Consider the following 20,724-nt stretch of genomic DNA (forward strand, 5'->3'; position numbering starts at 1 on the left):
AACGCCGCATATCGCGTCAACATCAACTTACCTTTGTATAACAAATGACAGGTGAAACAGCTGCGAGCCGCGGGAGCGATACGATTGTTTTTGGTTGGTTCTGTGAAATCCTGGGAAGTTTTCGTAAAAGTGAAATTATTGTTCAGGGTTCGAGTATGCATATAAAAAAATGTTTATGTCACTAGCCAAATCGGAAATAGTGTGTGACTCTCATATGTTGTGATCGTGGATTTGAAATAATTCATATGAATCCGATAAGGCGCTTATTTAAAGTTTACCCGTCAATATGAATGGCTCTGTGAAGTTGATGAAAGATAATCTAAATAACTTGAAAAGTGTGAATGGATCTATACCTGTTCCTGTAAATTATCAAAATGGGTAAATATATTTAACTTTAATTGATAATTTCATTCTCAAATCAATTTAAAAATATTTATTTGCTATACCGTTTACTACAGTCTGTGTAGGCTATACGTAAATAATTTAAAAAATCTTTGACATTTCATGAATGAATCACCTAATTGTAAATTTACAAAATTAAACCTTGATCCCTTTGTTTACAAGGTCTCTCTGGGTAATATCCGAGGTTGTACCACGTAATATGTAAAAATGTTTATTGTTTAGTTTTTTATATATATTTAATATTTAATTTAAAAAAATACTCTGTTTAATATTGTAATACAATAAAAAAATATTCAAGTTACAGTGTATTAGAGTCACAGAAAATGTTACATTTTTGGAAAATGTAGTAATTTCTAAAATTATACTGTAATTTTAATTCATATTTTAATTCTTTGTTTTATTTTCTTTTGACGCTCTATATAGTTGCAATAAATTTATATTTAGCAAACAAACTAATGCTAAATAACTATTATACCTTATGATATATCGTAGGTATTTACATTTGTTTAAAATTATCTGACTTTTCCTCCAGTCCAAGATTTTAATATACTTCGAAAAATAATCAAAAGCTAATTTGATAAGATAAAATGATTATCAACTAAATTTAGTAACACCAGAAGTGAATCATATGTCTATTTATCATTTTCTTTATATAATATATAATAAGTATTATATTTTGTGAGTATTATCCGAAGTATTACCCAGGCAGAAGAACATACAGGATATTGTCTGTATGTACTTGTTCATTTATTACACTGTTTCATACTCTTTTATTTAACTATGTATTTCTGCCACATTGAAAAAATAAATAAATAACCAAAAGAATCAGTGAAAGGGTTGACTTTATTAAGTTAGTTGTGCCTAAACAAAAATATTTCGCACTGAAATAGTAGAAAATTGTTTGAGATTTCACTACAAACACTGTAGCACATAATAAGGCAAAGTTGAGTACCTCAACTGACTCAAAATTATTACCTTTTTAAGGATTTACCGTTTTTTCATAATTTTTATTATTCTGCTAATTAACATGCCATATTTTCGATTTCTCCAATCATCCATTTAATGTGATTCTGATGTTCGATAATGTTAAATGTTCTTCGATTCTAATGACAAATGTTTCAAAATTTCTAATTTCATTTACCGATCGAGTTTTTGTATTTAAAAGTATCAAAATAAAAATAGGACTCCAAGACAATAATAAAATGTTAAATATACGTACAGTCAAAATTACATACCTAGTATATACTTTACTTTAAATATTTTAAACTTTTATGGCTACCATTTAGGCGACACCTCTTATAATTTTTTTTCATAGCTTCCACAATTTTACAGGATAAACTAATTATTAGTATATCCAGTAATTTAATATACTAAACGGTCTGTTAATTTTCAATTAATTAAAATTTGTAAACAGAAAATGTGGTAATGTATTTCTTTACCTTCCAACCACTTAAAAGATATTCATTATATGGTTTTGCTAGATTTTAAATTAACTCTAAACAACGTCCGCTTGTAGAAGCCTTTGTTGTATAAAGCGAACCAAAGACGAAGACTTACAAGTTGCCCTACTGGTTTATTAGCTACAATCGAGTCAGTAGTTCTGTGCTGTTAAAACCAAAGATAATTGTCTTCAAATTAAAAACTAAGACAAGGAATGTCTTTTAATCAATCTGTAACTATCTTTCACTAGACTTGAAAGCACTGGAGCGGATGTTTGAATTTTGATTAATGAATTAAAGAATGTGAAAAAATAATGATCACTATATGTTCTAGTAACCATTAACTATAGTTTAAAGACTGTATAATTTTGTCATTGGTTGATATACATAAGTATTACGGAACACAAAAAAATATGTATTTATATAGTAACTTATTTAGATTGTTTCCATAAAAAAATCCAAGCCAAGGTTATATATAATTTTATCTTATGTTTATTTTTGCTATTCTAGAAATGATAAATAGTTTTTTTACTAGAAATATATTTCTGCTAGAGATATTCTAAGAAAAAAATGATGGGAATTGCTTTTGAAATTGCAACTGACCTTGATTTGTGTTTCAATATAGTAAACCCATAAGTTTTAAAAATATCGTTCAACAATTATTTCAGATTTTTAAAGTGTCAAATAAAATAGGTATATTCAAATTAATCAAGAATCTTCATAAGAATAAGTATAACCTTCGTGTTAATCAACTGTCACAAGTGTAAAATACGTAAAATAAGAACAAACTAAGAGTAGAACACGAATAAAGTCAAACACTAGATATAAGTGTTTTCAGTTAAAAAGAGGTATGATTCAGAAATTAAATGGGTCCTACACACGACGATACAAACACAGACAAATTCGCCACCAAATACAAATGATCAATATGTTGATATTAAAGGGCTATGAACCTTAACTCTCTTATGCCACCACTGTCATGGTACGGTTGGTATGACAACAAAGAATTTGTTCCATTTTATGGTCTGCAAGCGTATAAATCTGAAAATAATTCTCCAACTGTACACTCTACAATTATCATAGTTGTAGTATCGAAATAATGAACAGAACAATGGAAAACGTGATGTTACATACTTTAGTTTTGATGCAATGGTTTAAAAGGAATCACAAACATCACTAAAATGTAAATGGCCGTAAACCGAAAGACACTTTCATGAGGTTTTTTCCCCTGATGAATACAGTAATAAACTTCTAAAGTTACTAATAAAAATTTCGCTTATAGTAATAAGAAATAAATAAGGTAAATATTTTCAGGACATCATTTGTAAAAATCGAACTACAGTATTTAATAGTAGGTACCAATAACAGCAGATTATACGAGGTCTGTACAGAAAATAACCAAACTTTATTTTGTTAAATTTTATTTTTATTATTGGTCATTGTCTTCTTCAAAGTACTCCCCTCCCTTAATCTTTTTTCCGTTTCATTTGAAATGGCACTTAAAGTCTGTGACGAATTTGATTTCATCAATAGTCTGTAAACGACGTCCTTTCAGCACTGATTTTCATTTCGGAAATAAGAAAAAATCGCAAGGTGCCAGGTCTGGCGAATAAAGAGGGCGAGGGAGGACAGCTCAGTATGCGGGCGCATTGACATGGTGCAAGAACCATGAGTTGTAAAATGCCTTGATACATACGGTTTACTGTTTCACCTTGAGGTGAGAATTCAAAATGCACCATACCATAATACAGTGACCATCACTTTGACATTGGATCGAGACTGAACGTGCGTTCTAGGGGCGTGGAGATCCTATTCTGATGATCGAACTTTTGTCTCAATCTCGTAACCTCCAGGTTTCGTCTCCCGTTATGATCCTTTGAATGAAGGTTTCATCGTCATTGGATTGTTTAAGGAATTGCCGACAAACATCTACACGATTTTCTTTCTGTTGCTTGGTCATCAAACGAGGAACAAATTTTTCAGTCAAAATTTCATGGCATGACCCAATTGAGATGCTAACCTCTTCTGCAATTTCCCTGACAGTCAGTCAGCGGTTTGCACGCATCAGGATATTGATTTTTTGTATGTTGGGGTCATCAGTTGAAATCGAAGGCTTTCCTGGTGGAAGATCATCTTCAATTGACTGACGACCATTTTTAAATCGTGAAAACCATTCGTAACATTGCGTACAACCCAGAGCCACATCTCTGTAAGCTTGTTTCAAAAGTTGAAACGTTTCCGTGAAAATTTTCCACAGTGTACGAAAAATTTTATGTTGCACTTCAAAAATCGTCACTAATACTTAATCAGGTTGCACTTAAATAACAATATCACGAAATATAATTGTAAATGAAATATCAGCAATACAGGAAACATGTGATTGCAGAGAAGGTTACGCGCAACGCAATGCTGCCAACCGCATATCACTAAATATCTCCATTCGGTTCGATTATTTTCTGAACAGACCTCGTATGGATTGTATTTGAAGCAGAGAAAAATGGAAATATTATCGACTATCTAACGACTATAAAAAATTGTAGATATTGTATTTACTACTGGAAATCTGTTAATAATCGAAAATAAAATATTTTAGTAACTCTTCGGATAAATATCCGAATCCACATACGAAAGTCCTCAGTACAATGGGAATTGCCATTTAATTTTTTTAATCAGGTGGAATAAATTCATAGGTCACAGGAACAGAACCTCTACCAAATATCATAATTTTTTTTGGTTTTGGATTAGTTTATTCCTTTTCTTTTACAGTATTTATATCAAGATGATCGATTTTTCACCATTTTGACTTTCTCATCTTAATTTTATTGACATTTTCTTTCCCCATACAAAAGGGTAATATTAACCAGTTTGATTAGTTTTATCCCAAGACGTTCTATAAAAAAAAAAATCGAATATCTACAAATCTGTTAGAAGAAGAATAGTATAAGACCTTTATTATTCATTCATAAAGAACATAATTAGTTTATAATGTACATAACGCCGTTGTATTACTTCACTAAAAAACTATCTTATTTTTTTAAACGAAACCCTTTAACTTTGGGGGACAAGCTAAGACAATATTGCTTCAAGTTTTTAGATTTCAACGAACCTCGCGGTTGATATTCCCTAAGGTTTTCCGATGTCCAGAATTGGTGTTACCTGTGAGTAAATTACAATAATAACGTATTATTCAATAAGCTTTCGTTTGCACACTTTCCGGTATTTGACGAAAACCACATAATTACGGTAATTACGACATATCTACTGTAGGTATCTATCATTCTCTCACAGAAATAGTTTTTACTCACCTGATTCACGGGACTGTACTTTATTTTTAAATTTCATCTCATTTATTATGCATTGTTGAGTTTGAAACCACTTCGACTTTTATTGAACTACAAAAATATTAGTAATTGTAAAATTACATAGAATTATTGTTATGATACATTTTTATCTTTCTCCTGGTATTTTTTTTTAATTTTTAGTATTATTAAAGCTATCACAACAATTTGAATAATTTGGGTTATTACTTCGTTAAAAAGAAACAGTCCGTATTCAGTCAGCTGTATGATTTTTTAATTTTAATTGTTGCAAAATTTTAAATTGTTTTTAGTGTAAGGAAAATATAAATCGGTATCCTTAATTTGAAATCATTAGAATCATACAAGAAGCATTTTGAACTGTTACAAATTTGAAGAAGTTCAAATATAAGCTGTTCTATATATACTTGTTGAATGAAGTCTTATCAAATAAGTAATTGAGGTTATAGACATTGTCCAACTCTAGTCTATCTTTATTATAAGTTTATGGTACTAACTAGTTATAATAAACTATAAAAATTCATTTAAGAAAATAGTTGTCCATTTTTTTAGGAATTATAAGACTATTGGCCACGTTATTTAATTTAATTATTTATTTTATTTTTTATATAAAGTTTTTTTTAAGAAAGTAGTAGCTGTCGTGGTAAATTGCCGTCGTTTACACTGTAATCTGCCTTGCTAATAAACAGTTTTACCTTGGCGGTAGTGTACCTATATAAAGCAAATAAAAATATAATATTTATCAATGCTGGCAATAACGATGTAGGAAATATTTAGATTCGCATATTAATGCTCTATAGCTTTATTTATTGTTAAAACTAATGTCATACATGCATTTTTTAACTTTTGAAAATAAACTTTTATTATAAAATGGGGTTTCCAGTCAATTTCAAATACATATATTCATTTAGAAACAAAATAAATATGTTTTTGTTATATTTATGTTGTTGTTGTTATGTTAATAATCGTAAAGATGAATCAATCAAATTAAGCATATCCGTGAACATTTAATAAAATGAGATCCCACGCAATTTTACGTCTTGACAAGTCGAGTTCCATAGAACGTAGACTGGAAATTGCAAGGTTATAAAAAAAGGCAGCAATATGCATGTTTCCAATACCAGCTCACGTTGAAATTTGGTACAGACGTCACATGTTTTGTATTATTTGGCACAGTAAATGAATTTAGGTATTCAGCAAGAACGTTTCGGCAAATGTTTAAAATAGAAAAGTAAAATGAACACCAAAAATTAAGCTCAAGGCGCCATGATTTCCTTTTCTCTAATTTTTATTCTACTTTATCTTTTACTACTGGCGTATTTTTAGCTAAGTTTACTTCCAAGGGATTCTAAACCGTGTTAAATCTAAAGCATTCCTACTATTTACACTCACAAAATGGAATGAACGAATAAACTTAACGAAGGCTCCAATTAATAATAATTATCGAATTAAGAGATTAAATGATTAATTATATAAAATAAGCAACTCAAATAGGTGATAGATAGGATTATATTATTTATATCTAGTCAACTCGTTTTATAATATTTGCTTGTGAAATTAATTTACTCCATTGATGATACAGTAGGTGCTGTCTACTTTATTCTTATTTTATTTTCACAAATAGAAGCCTTTTATTTATTGTAAAATATCGCAATTAATATTTAGGTATCCTCAAGATTTTCCATCTTAAAAAATTTGTACTTAATAGTTACTACAGAAAACACGAATAAAATTCGCAAATATATTATTACGATGAAGTACAGTAATGAGCAATTACAATTACCCGAAAATATCATGCACTCAACCATAACCCATTAAAGAGGTTTATATAAAAGCTAAACAGATCTATTGATCAAATTGACGTTCTGGAATTAGTATTATCAGCTTTCTATTTCGGTGGAAAATCAAATGATGGGAGATAAAGAAATATTTACGGTACCATATGTGATGTGAATAATGCTATCTTTGTAATCTAGAAAAAACATAGTTCAGGGTATGTTGCATAATGTATTTATTGAAATCAGAATCGCATAAATTATATAAGGGCTTAATATCAATAATATTAATTTATGGCTATCAAGTTGCAATACAGGGTGTAAGAAGTTTGACTGACATTACTTCAGGATGAGATAGAGTAATCATAAATGAACAAAAAAGTTGTATATTACAGGGGCGTAACATTAACAGTTTTCAAAATGCAACGAGTATTAACATTGGGGAGTTTCATCACAACGTGACAATACCGCTTAACTTAATGCTACACAACTGATGCAGTCACTCGTGCTGGCGGCAGACTTGTCCTGGAATAACAAAAATGCAAACAACTATTATTGTGAAACATTTAGTAAATATCAAGACAACTGTTGTCCAGTTTTTAAATAAATAAAGTAAAACTGAGTAATATTTAATGTATAAAAAAAAGATAAAGTTAAAATATACCTCTGTTCATCAGACATAAAAACTTAGATGTTTGGCTTGTGGTTCAAAATGTCTAAAATTAGCTTGGAAGGAACACTAATTATATTATTATTAACCTGCATTTAGTGCACGTGTGTCCATATTTAGCTGTAGAAAAAAAGGAATTATTAAAAAAATGTGTTGTAAAATGTCATCTCAATTTTTGAGGGCAATAGGTTTAAGAAAAACAAATAGATAACATGTAACTTAATACAAAATAATTACCTACTTATAACGAAATGTTAGGATAGCAAATATGGATTTTGTGGTCATTTGTAATGACGCAAGAATAACTTATTTATTAAAACATTTGACAAATTATTAGTTTGCAGGGAACAGGTTTTGGTAAAAGTTTAAGTTATATCTTACACATAACATCTATAATTAGAGTTCGGGGTTTTCGGCGGCTAGTCATAGGCATGTTCATCGTAAACAAATAAATAAAAATAAGTAAATTTGTGTACTTTATCAGTGAAAGGTCGTTTTTTATCCCTTGGCGCGTTCAACATTATTAGAATATTAAAACACGTATGCACGAAGCAAACGCGAAGCCAATGATTGTCGGTTTCGTACGATGCACTGTAGCGAAAGACCGACAATACGGCTATGATCATCCGACCGATTCCCGAACTCTCTATAAGTTAGGCTGTTAGAGAGAGCGGGTCAACCTAGATATGCCTCAGAATGCTTTTCACGTTCACGTCACGTTAGTATACTGTTGCTTTGTTATCGTACAGATGTTACGTAATTAATTCCTATCGTTGGTGTGCAGTGGTGCATTGTAGACAATTTAATGTGTTGCTTTTTAATAAATAATGCGAACGCCTATATCCCGCGGCTTAATTCTGGCAGCCTTATCTATAAGTGTAATAGTATAGAATATGATTAAATAAAATCAATCATAGAAAGTATTTTCTCTTCCCCTTAAGTTTTGCACAGTTGTTTGTTTCGCGCTTTACCAGAACAACCCTTCCGATTCTTATATGTTCCTTATTTTGATTTGATTAATTGTATACATTATTAAATATTCGGTGTTATTGTTGCAGTTTTGAATGAAATATGCTTTCCATCTTTTTTAAACTTTTACACTACTGGATATTTCCTCAAATTCTGGACTAGTTCCAATGTAGGTATAAATAAAAGAATTTAAAATAGTCAGCACCTTTCTCCTTAATAACATTTACACCAGATGATATAAAATTTATATTATTGTTTATAATTATTAGACTTTCCTTAAGCCATTTTTTATTTACCTAGGCCTCTCTTTGTAAAAATATAAGGTGTCAAAGTTATAATTTAATATACATACTCGTAAAAGAAAGGCTTTTAGTAAAAGTTCTGTTCGTTTTTAAGATACTAATTGAAAGTTTGCATGGACTTTTATTCAATAGCGGCACATTTTCTGCAATTTTGATAAAAAACAATGGGCACGGGGTTGTAGTTCTCAATTCTCATTCTTCCCGACTTTTTGCACAGGTGTTTGATTTAAATGTATTGTGCTTTGTCCTTCATTCCTGTACTTTTTTCTCATTTGTAAAATTTTTATTTAAGACTTTGTTTGCAAGATTGCAACCTCCTTGAAATATGATATTGAAGAACTAAGCATTACAAAACTATTCTTAGGTGCTATTGATTTGGGTGTATTTCTGCTTAACATTTAAGAACCAGATTCTGCTTAGTGTCATATAAACAGATTAGTCTTTCTGGTAACATTTTTTATTTATTTTTATTGTTTATTTGTCTGTAGCACAAAATATGTGGTTTCAATTTGACAATTGTGGAGACGAGTCACAGGAGGCTAAAGTTAACATTGGTTTTTTGGAACTGATTACCACGTCGTTGGTTTAACTGTCTTACTCTATTTTAAGCACTTTTGGATGCTTTATGTTGTGCATTTCCATTTTTTTTATTTAGTTTTGTAGGCTTACTTATTATTGTAACTAAATTTATTTTTAATAACTCGAGTATTTGCCTTGTGAGTGCAATTATTTTTTGTAAGTGGTAAATAATATCTATAAATATTCCGATCCCATATTTGAATAAGCTGCAATATCTCGAAATAAGAATTTTACGAGAGTAACAAAGACACAATGAAATGAGCGCTTGATATAAAATAGTACCTCTGTATCATAGTCGGACAGTGGAAAAAGTTAGAAAGGTTAATGACTACTATAACTCCCTTTCCTCCGGTAGTACATCCATTTTTTTTAACCAAAATTATTTGGAAAGTATGCCGCTACGAGATATAAGCCTGTGCAAATTTAGTATTTGCACCTAAAGAATGCATAGTTGACGGTTTGGCCTATTTTTTCATAACACCCTCTATCAAACAATGATACAAAAATATTATTTAGAAATCAATCTTATGGTTACAAAACAATTTTATTGTTAGATGCAATTGGAAAAAATAAATGATTTACTCTCTTTTTTGTAATTAAAATATGTTATAACTATATTAAAAAGAGTTTTGTTGCTGAGAGTTACTAGACGAAAAAATAGCAGTGTTAATTAAAAAAAATAAGAGACCTTTACTTTTATTATTATTGTTTTCCTTTTGTAATCTAATATATTTGCGTAAGAGACTACCGGGGTATTTTTTGCGTAGCTATATGCTGTCTACGCTAAAGCGAGGCTATACTAGGTATGAAAAATTTGCCAAATCATATTTCTGTTTGCATTTCTGCCATTATCAGCAGCATAGGTATAATAATGATATAATCCGTTATGAATCTTCCGGTGCTGTAAGTATCTTGAAATACGGAGATATATCATTACAGTACTTATAAATTATAAAGTTTTGTGGTAAATTATATGGCTAAACCAACGAGAAACCTTCTGAGATAATAATACAGGAAAAAGGAGGAAGTGTTATTATTTGTTGGTATGCCTCGAACTGAATTTTTATCTAAATAATTTTCATTCTGATATGTTATCAACACGTACAATAATGAATTATGTTACTTCAGCGAGTGCAAGGAATTTTGCAAAATAAAATATAAAATAGGAAAACTTTATATGAAAATGTTTATACCTAGGTAGCTTTAACCGTATAATAAAAGATATTATATAAATTATACATCATTAGATATTTCGCTTTAAAAAAGCATTATATAAATTATCTAATTTCTCCCGAACGATATTGAAAGTTTTTATTCAACTACAGAAATAGACTCATTATATGAACTTGGCACTTTTCAGGTTCTATTTCAAATATTTCCAATTATATTTTCAAGTTTCCCACGGATACCTACGCCTTTGAGTTTGTTTCAGCTGCCCAGATTCAGGATATACGTAAATAAAAGCTTTGAGTTTATTTTCATCATCATCAAAGAGTTTTTTGTTTAAAATTTTAATATTTGAAAGCAGTTACTGCCGCCATTACTAATTTGAACAATTTTCTTTTAAGATTTGTAAATGTATGATTTTGTATTTAATATAAATTTGCAAAAAGAAAATAGAAAATTCGTCATATTTTATTGGTTATATTGCAGGTCCAAAAAATTGTGCCGAGTTGTGGAAATGACTAAATTATAACTGTTTTTTAATTATACATTTCCTTATAAGAAAATTTGACTTCACTTTAAAATGTTCTGAAGATCTTCCAAAAAAACCGCCTCCTTAAGTAACTGTCTAGATTAACCAATTCTAAATAAGACTGAAACATTAAAAATGTGATAAAGTCAAAAGTCAATACCCCGGCGAACGAGGTAACTGGTTTATATTTTTTGCTTACTATATCCCACGTTCAATGAGGTGGAGTCTTCATGACATTAACAATACCGGTGTCAGTTAACCATGTAATTTTAAACGTTTATTGTCTTATTTTGTTACAGTACCGTAATTAACCTGGAACCATTAAAAACACATGTGAATTAAAAAAGGCCCCATTACATTCACCTTTCACTCGGGCGATGCCATTCTTTATATCGAAACCAGTAGAGATTGACACTTCGGTGGTTAAATAAAACGTAGAGGAAGTGGGGGCCCCAATAAAATTGTTTTTTAAGCGGTTTTATTGGGTTGAAAAGAAATCTACTTTTAAAGCGGCCGTACAGTCATTTTATTATAAGATCTAATTTGTCTGTACTAATGTCTGTAACATTTCAATGCATTTATCCAGTAATGGACAATTTCGATTATTTTGGAGGAATATGTATATCTAATGGGCTCGAAACCGTTGATTGTATCGTTATATGCATCACGTGAGAACGAAAAATAATGGTAATATAGTCTTCGCCGAAAAAAGAAAATGTCGATAACTGTAGCAAGTAGGTAAATATAATTAAATGGGGCTTATTTTAACAAGCATTCTAATGTTTGATAAAGCAAAATATCTAAAACTTTTCACAGATAATAATATTATGTGAAGAAGGTCACTAACGAAACTATTTTGATTGATTAATAAATCACATTTCACTTGCAACAAAATGAGACAACGGTAAATTTATTTTAATATACTTAAATTACTTTTAAGTTCATAGTGATGCCACTGACTTCACAGAGAAATGTAAAACTAATAAAATTAGTTATTAATAATAAAAATACCCGGTACGGCAACTGTAAGAATCGATTTCGTTGATATATTTGACTTTCAGTGAGTCTTTTAGACTAAAATAAGAAACGCCCAGCATTTAAGACACGAAATTTATTGTGAAACATTTTAAAATTTTTATATCGAAGACAAACTTTCGTTATACCAAAGTTATAATTTTGCTATTAAATTGTTGAAGCCTTTGCAAAAACCAGCCTTTCATGAGAATAACGCTTTTAATGTAATGACTAAACATATAGGTATATAAAAAACTGGACTATATGACGGATATATGTTTCTTTTGCTGATTTCCATAGCTGTCTTGAAGAGTTCACATATAAGGACGGTCTGGACTATCATTCACAGCAACGTCCGTAATCTGTAGTGCGGCATTTCGTGATAGATTGTTTATTGTTTGCAAATTTAACATTTTTATGGTTAAACAACTGCGCATCGTTGCTTTTATCGAGCCCGGAACAGCTTTCCAGTACATGCGCCGAAATACTCCCATCCACGATAGTTCGAGCCGTTTTTCACCCGGAGCGGAAAATTATCTGACAATATTGCCCTACCATGGCGTTAAATAACTAGCGCTTCGTATCGTTCTCGTTTATTTTGTTGCTATGGAATTCAAAAACATTTAACTTTGTGAGTTCTTAAAATAAAATGACAAATAGCAAGTCGTTTATTCTAATTTGGTAAATCCGTAATCCGAATTAATAGGTAGAGCTTTCGAAATAAATTTTGTGTGCATATTGATTACACAGCCCCACAAAAAAAAAGGATCGGATCTGGTATTCAGACCCATGTATTGCTATGTATTTTTTTCCGCTGAATCCGAATCTGCCTTCAGATTTGGCCCAACGGGTCTGAATTTTTAGGAAAATCAAAAAACAGGTCAAAATTCACAAAAAACGTCATTTACGATCGACGAAAGTTATGAAAAATAAAATTATTCTACCAACTCACTAGATTTTTCACTTGTTTAATTCCAATTTATCATCATAGAGTCAGACAAGCTGGTCCAATTTCGTTCAATAACAGAAAATAGATCAAAATGCTTAAAAACGCCATTTTCATGGCATAATTCGTGTTGTAGAGTTCTGGATCCATCTTTTTAACCACCCACCCATTTATGAATTCATACATCTTTCTATCCAGTCGTTCATGCATGAATACGCATATTTATTCATCCACTTGTACCACCTATAAAACCCACCCATCCACCCATCTATCCATCTACTTTTTGTACTGAGAGATGAGATAACAGCCTAGAAGATTGAGAATGCAATAAAACTTGTAGAATACTCTACTTTCTAAACAAAAGAAAACGATATCTACAAATCATTCTTATTTTTGTTATAACGTGTTCTCTTTTCTTCAAAGGATCTATGCAAAGGGTTACGCTTTCGTTTAGTCCCTCTATTTTTCGTTTCTCCTTTTAACAACCAACAAAAATCGGCCATCATGTTGTGATTCCATCTTCCTTGAAATCGCTGTTCTGTAAACCTTCATATCCTGATGAAATCGTTCGCCTTGTTCTTGGCTATAATCTCCAAGATTTTCAGGAAACCAATCCAGATGTGAATGAAGGAAGTGCAACTTGTAGTTCATCAAACATCCCAGATCTTGGAAGTTTTTTTATCATTTTTGATACAATTTCTTCATAGTTAGGACTGCTGTTGTTTCCTAACAAATTTGTCGCTATAGCTTTGAATCTAGTCCAAGCATTCTTCTCAACGCTACTCATTGTAGTGATGAATGTTGCGTCCTTGAACAATGTCCGAATCGAAGGTCCATCGAATACACCTTTCAATTTTGCCTCAGAAATATTCGGAAATTTTCGCATTTTCAATCTTCTAAGCTGTTATCTCATTTCTCAGTACAAAAAGTAGATGGATAGATGGGTAGATGGGTGGGTTTTATAGGTAGTACAGGTGGATGAATAAATATGCGTATTCATGCATGAACGACTGGATAGAAAGATGTATGAATTCATAAAAGAGTGGACGGATAAAAGATGGATCCAGAACTCTGCAACACGAATTATGCCATGAAAATGGCGTTTTTAAACATTTTGATCTATTTTCTGTTTTTGAATGAAATTGGACTAGCTTGTCTGACTCTATGATGATAAATTGGAATTAAACGAGTGAAAAATCATACGTCTAGTGAGCTGGTAGAATAATTTGATCTTTTATAACTTTCGTCGATCATAAATGACGTTTTTTGTGAATTTTAGCCTGTTTTTTAATTTTCCCGAGAACTCAGACCCGTTGGACCAAATCTGAAAGCAGATTCGGATTCAGCGGAAAAAATACATGGAAATACATGGATCTGAATTTCAGATCCGATCCTTTTTTTGTGGGGCTGTGTTATTGGGAAAACATATACAACATATACATTAAATATAATAAATAAAATACAAGTGAATTTCAAATGAATATGTTTTATTAAATAAACCATATGAACTGAGCTTATGCCAATTTTGAAAAAATTGCGTTTGCAACTTTTTTGTCTAATTATAAGACATTATTCTATGCACCTTAAATCATTTTTTTAGTATTGAATATTAATGGTACGAGAAAAAGCATAAATTGTTCATATAAAACTCCAAATTGACCTTTTCTCTAATAAAAAAATTGCCGATATAATATTTTTAACATTGAAAACTAAAATAATTGAAATTAATTTGGAATTTGCAATTTTATTTTTTTCCCCTGTTCTTACAATCTATTTAATAAAACATATTTGTCCATCATTTGTTTTTTTTTTACTTATTACGTCAATAGCCTGTACACCTTTATGATATCCTTGATGAAAAATAATCTAATAAACCTTTCGCCAAAAGGATCACCCAAGGATTATTTTGATTTAACTATTTTTGCCTAAAACTATTGAACTTTTTATTAAAAAAGAGAGACACTCCCAGTTTTGATAAGGAAAATGAACCCTTGACTGATCCTTTTGGCACATGAATTTATTTAATTTTCAATTTTTTACATAGACAACAAAATATCCAAGCAAACATAAAAGAAACTAAAACTATGCCACAAATAACTTTAGACAGTAGGATATTTCGTATACCTAAGATCTTTTAAATAATAATGTTGATGTACAAAATGATACGAGGTTCTATTACAAAAAAAAAAGTTGTAATTAGTTAAAACAAATAAATGCACTTAAGAATAGTTGTAATCTCTAACATAAATATAAATCTTTATTCCAATATGCAAATTCAGTTATAGGTACCTCTAAACATTTGAAGAAATACATATACTTCCTGTTCCTGTATCTTAAAAATATTACTTATATAGGTAAATGTCAAGTTGATTCTAACAAATAACAGAAAACGGTTGTAATTCATTTGCATGACTTATTTTTCAGTAATTTAAAATTTGGATGTAATTAGTACTTAGAAAAAAACACATCGCTTGTTTAAAAAATGCCTGCTTTTGTTTTCAAACTGAACGAACCTCTTTTTTTAGTAAATGATATTGAGTTTTTAGCAATTTCGAATTTTTACAAGAAAAATTGATTTTTTACATGTTATGAAACAAATTTTGATTTAAACAAAAACGAAAACAATGATACTAGGAACATAAAAATGTATGTATTGTTCAACGTACCAAACTACCAGTTTTATAGAAAGCTGATATGTACCTAAGTAGGGAGATATGAATCTACTAAATATATTTACGTATAAATAAAAGTAAATTAGGAAACCCCCTGTATATTTTGTAATCTAAACAAGTTTTCCATATTTCTATCTCATTTGGGTACCTAGCTCCTATCTGAAAAATACGTAGGTACGTATGAGAGAACGTTTTGCAGTCTACGAATTTATTGATTTTCGTTAAAACAGTGACTAATACGTTTTCCGAAACTCATGGTCTTGTCTGCCGTTCAATCCTTTCGAGATCATTAAACCTAAACAAACAAAACATCATGTACGTAATATCTGATCAGTATACGATGCCGACGTCTTCTATCTTCGTAGTGTGTCATTGATTTCCCCAAAACTATGCCGTTGGTGAGTGGAACGCTTCCCTGTGCCGCCTCCTTTGCTTGGTTGCGCCTGAAACTGCTGAAACTGAAGGCGCCAGATCATCTCTACTTTCAGTAGACCGCACTATGTGAAAGGTGTAGCGTACTGAAGCGTCGCGGGAATAGGAGCGATGAATTTAACGCTAATAAATGTGATTTCTAGTGCCTCGGAAGCCTAAATAAATACAACTAAATATATTATTGTTAGCTTTTAAATTACGAGTAAATGTAAATATTTTTATGGAACAAATAACTAGACTAAACCCCATTAAAGAGAAAATCATGTCTCCATGAAATCTATTATTACTGTTAATACCGGTGCCTTCCAATAAACCATGAAGAATGGTGCAATAATTAGAACCAACAAAACCACCGAACTACGATACAAAAGATCTCCGTCTATTGCTAGGAAATTCGAGGCTAGTCAAGCGATCGAATCTACAAGTGTTAAAAACCCATCACCTGCTCCACCTGCCAGGGATTTAAGGGCAAATTCGTGGTATGTTATTTTTGTATAATTACGTTCCGTTCCGAAAATAAAAATGTCATGAAAGTATACCTACCTCCTTTGTAGGTATTTTAACGTCATGTAAATTACTTTTTTTTATTAATTATATAATGATTACTAAAGTGTGGTCAGGTAAATTAGTTTTTTTTTATTGATTTACTACAAGTTTGGTCAATAATTTCTAAAAAAGACTGTTACATTGAAAGTAACCGAAGATATTTATGCCTGACCCATTTAAAACATAATCATATTCATTCATGTTTGTTGGGAGAGTTTAATTTCGTTTTGGAAAAAGTAGCCAAATGAATAAATTTCGTCATAAGCATGGTAATTGAATAATTGCATTAAATTGCACACAATACTATTCACTTTCTACAATGCTGTACGATTAAAATAGTAACTAGGTATACTGCAAATTGTTTGATAAACATTAATCATATCTGGTAATTTGATCAATGAATGTTCTTTCAAACGTTGACCTACTCTATTCAGAATTCTACAAACAAAAGACTTGTAACTTATCTTACCCTTATTTACTCGTGTATTAGACTAGAAATATTCAAATATATCTAATTAATGCAGTCCATTCAGAAAAAAAAAATAGACGTGTGAATATAAATATATTATGAATAATTTGCAAAATAAAATGCAACTGATGAAAAATTTCCAGTTTTCCTTAAATTACATAGTTTTAACATTAGGTGTACTATTGTAAAAACCAGTTTTAAATTGTGACAACTATAAAATGGATTCCTTAATGATATTTACGTATACAAACAGGGCAGTCATGTTTGAAAAGCAAAACCATAATTCAGATCAATTTCCTTCGTGAAGAAATTTTGTACAAAATAATCCTAATAGATTCTTCATTACAAATGTCATGTAAACTGTAGAAAATTTAAAATGTAATAAAATGTATAAATTCGCTAAAGTAGCAAGTTATTTTTAGACAATAACTTTTAGGATAATTTCAATGTTTCTTTTTTAAACACCAAAAAAGTGTTCAACCTTTCTCTTTATTAATTCTGTTTAATGGACTGGATAATTACATTAAACATGTATGAGTAGTAAATTTTTCGCACAATCGATAAATGATGGTACTGTTTTTTAAAGTTTTTGTTCGTCACAAGGTTTATGCTTTCATCAATTTCTTATATAATAGTTTTCCATTTTAAAAAACAAAATATCGACAATTTACGCTGACAGTTTTACAGGAAATAGGTGCAATCACGTTTAATTAATTACAAAGTGTATGTAAATGAAAGATGGAATCAGTTAACAATTCTTTAGAAATAGTTATGATAATCTTAATTGATTACAACGAACTTAAGTTAATTTAAATGTTTCAGTTGCCATTGAGTCGGAAATTATTAATCTTATCTATCTTAAATATTTAATTAAAATTTCCTTCTTTTACCCATTTAGATCCTCTTTTTATGCTCTATTAACTTAGGTAAGGCATGTTGATTCAAAATCTCATTATGGATTAATGCTAATATCATGGAATAGAACAGAATAATTATGTTTTGGCCGTTTTCAAAAATGAAGCTCGTAAACGCTAAATATCTAAAGCCACCAGAAAAATATAAAACATATACAGAAAGACCTCCCGTAAATTCAGGGGGTGATAGTACGACAAATTATAAGAATTTTTTGTCTTATGAACTACATGTCTATCTCCTCTTGTTTTCGAGGTACAGAGCGACAANAATATCTATAAATATTCCGATCCCATATTTGAATAAGCTGCAATATCTCGAAATAAGAATTTTACGAGAGTAACAAAGACACTGAAATGAGCGCTTGATATAAAATAGTACCTCTGTATCATAGTCGGACAGTGGAAAAAGTTAGAAAGGTTAATGACTACTATAACTCCCTTTCCTCCGGTAGTGCATCCATTTTTTTTAACCAAAATTATCTGGAAGGTATGCCGCTACGAGATATAAGCCTGTGCAAATTCAACTGATTAACTTAACACAAGAAGTTATTATTTAAAATCTGTTGAATGTATTTTGAAAAAGAGGCATCTAAATTAAAAATATCATAAGGAAAGTCCTAGTATTTGCACCTAAAGAATGCATAGTTGACGGTTTGGCCTATTTTTTCATAACACCCTCTATCAAACAATGATACAAAAATATTATTTAGAAATCAATCTTATGGTTACAAAACAATTTTATTGTTAGATGCAATTGGAAAAAATAAATGATTTACTCTCTTTTTTGTAATCAAAATATGTTATAACTATATTAAAAAGAGTTTTGTTGCTGAGAGTTACTAGACGAAAAAATAGCAGTGTTAATTAAAAAAAATAAGAGACCTTTACTTTTATTATTATTGTTTTCCTTTTGTAATCTAATATATTTGCGTAAGAGACTACCGGGGTATTTTTTGCGTAGCTATATGCTGTCTACGCTAAAGCGAGGCTATATTAGGTATAAAAAATTTGCCAAATCATATTTCTGTTTGCATTTCTGCCATTATCAGCAGCATAGGTATAATAATGATATAATCCGTTATGAATCTTCCGGTGCTGTAAGTATCTTGAAATACGGAGATATATCATTACAGTACTTATAAATTATAAAGTTTTGTGGTAAATTATATGGCTAAACCAACGAGAAACCTTCTGAGATAATAATACAGGAAAAAGGAGGAAGTGTTATTATTTGTTGGTATGCCTCGAACTGAATTTTTATCTAAATAATTTTCATTCTGATATGTTATCAACACGTACAATAATGAATTATGTTACTTCAGCGAGTGCAAGGAATTTTGCAAAATAAAATATAAAATAGGAAAACTTTATATGAAAATGTTTATACCTAGGTAGCTTTAACCGTATAATAAAAGATATTATATAAATTATACATCATTAGATATTTCGCTTTAAAAAAGCATTATATAAATTATCTAATTTCTCCCGAACGATATTGAAAGTTTTTATTCAACTACAGAAATAGACTCATTATATGAACTTGGCACTTTTCAGGTTCTATTTCAAATATTTCCAATTATATTTTCAAGTTTCCCACGGATACCTACGCCTTTGAGTTTGTTTCAGCTGCCCAGATTCAGGATATACGTAAATAAAAGCTTTGAGTTTATTTTCATCATCATCAAAGAGTTTTTTGTTTAAAATTTTAATATTTGAAAGCAGTTACTGCCGCCATTACTAATTTGAACAATTTTCTTTTAAGATTTGTAAATGTATGATTTTGTATTTAATATAAATTTGCAAAAAGAAAATAGAAAATTCGTCATATTTTATTGGTTATATTGCAGGTCCAAAAAATTGTGCCGAGTTGTGGAAATGACTAAATTATAACTGTTTTTTAATTATACATTTCCTTATAAGAAAATTTGACTTCACTTTAAAATGTTCTGAAGATCTTCCAAAAAAACCGCCTCCTTAAGTAACTGTCTAGATTAACCAATTCTAAATAAGACTGAAACATTAAAAATGTGATAAAGTCAAAAGTCAATACCCCGGCGAACGAGGTAACTGGTTTATATTTTTTGCTTACTATATCCCACGTTCAATGAGGTGGAGTCTTCATGACATTAACAATACCGGTGTCAGTTAACCATGTAATTTTAAACGTTTATTGTCTTATTTTGTTACAGTACCGTAATTAACCTGGAACCATTAAAAACACATGTGAATTAAAAAAGGCCCCATTACATTCACCTTTCACTCGGGCGATGCCATTCTTTATATCGAAACCAGTAGAGATTGACACTTCGGTGGTTAAATAAAACGTAGAGGAAGTGGGGGCCCCAATAAAATTGTTTTTTAAGCGGTTTTATTGGGTTGAAAAGAAATCTACTTTTAAAGCGGCCGTACAGTCATTTTATTATAAGATCTAATTTGTCTGTACTAATGTCTGTAACATTTCAATGCATTTATCCAGTAATGGACAATTTCGATTATTTTGGAGGAATATGTATATCTAATGGGCTCGAAACCGTTGATTGTATCGTTATATGCATCACGTGAGAACGAAAAATAATGGTAAT

At 30.3% G+C, this 20,724-nt stretch overlaps 1 protein-coding gene across 7 annotated transcripts in view; it reads left to right on the forward strand.

Annotated features, from left to right (window-relative positions):
* The window catches only part of LOC108917117, a 171,499-nt gene that overhangs the window by 128,976 nt on the left and 21,799 nt on the right, over positions 1 to 20,724 (forward strand). The gene's annotated exons all lie outside the window — the stretch shown is intronic.

Source organism: Anoplophora glabripennis, unplaced genomic scaffold (genome assembly GCF_000390285.2).
Source record: "Anoplophora glabripennis isolate ALB-LARVAE unplaced genomic scaffold, Agla_2.0 scaffold45, whole genome shotgun sequence".
Lineage (NCBI taxonomy): Eukaryota > Metazoa > Arthropoda > Insecta > Coleoptera > Cerambycidae > Anoplophora > Anoplophora glabripennis.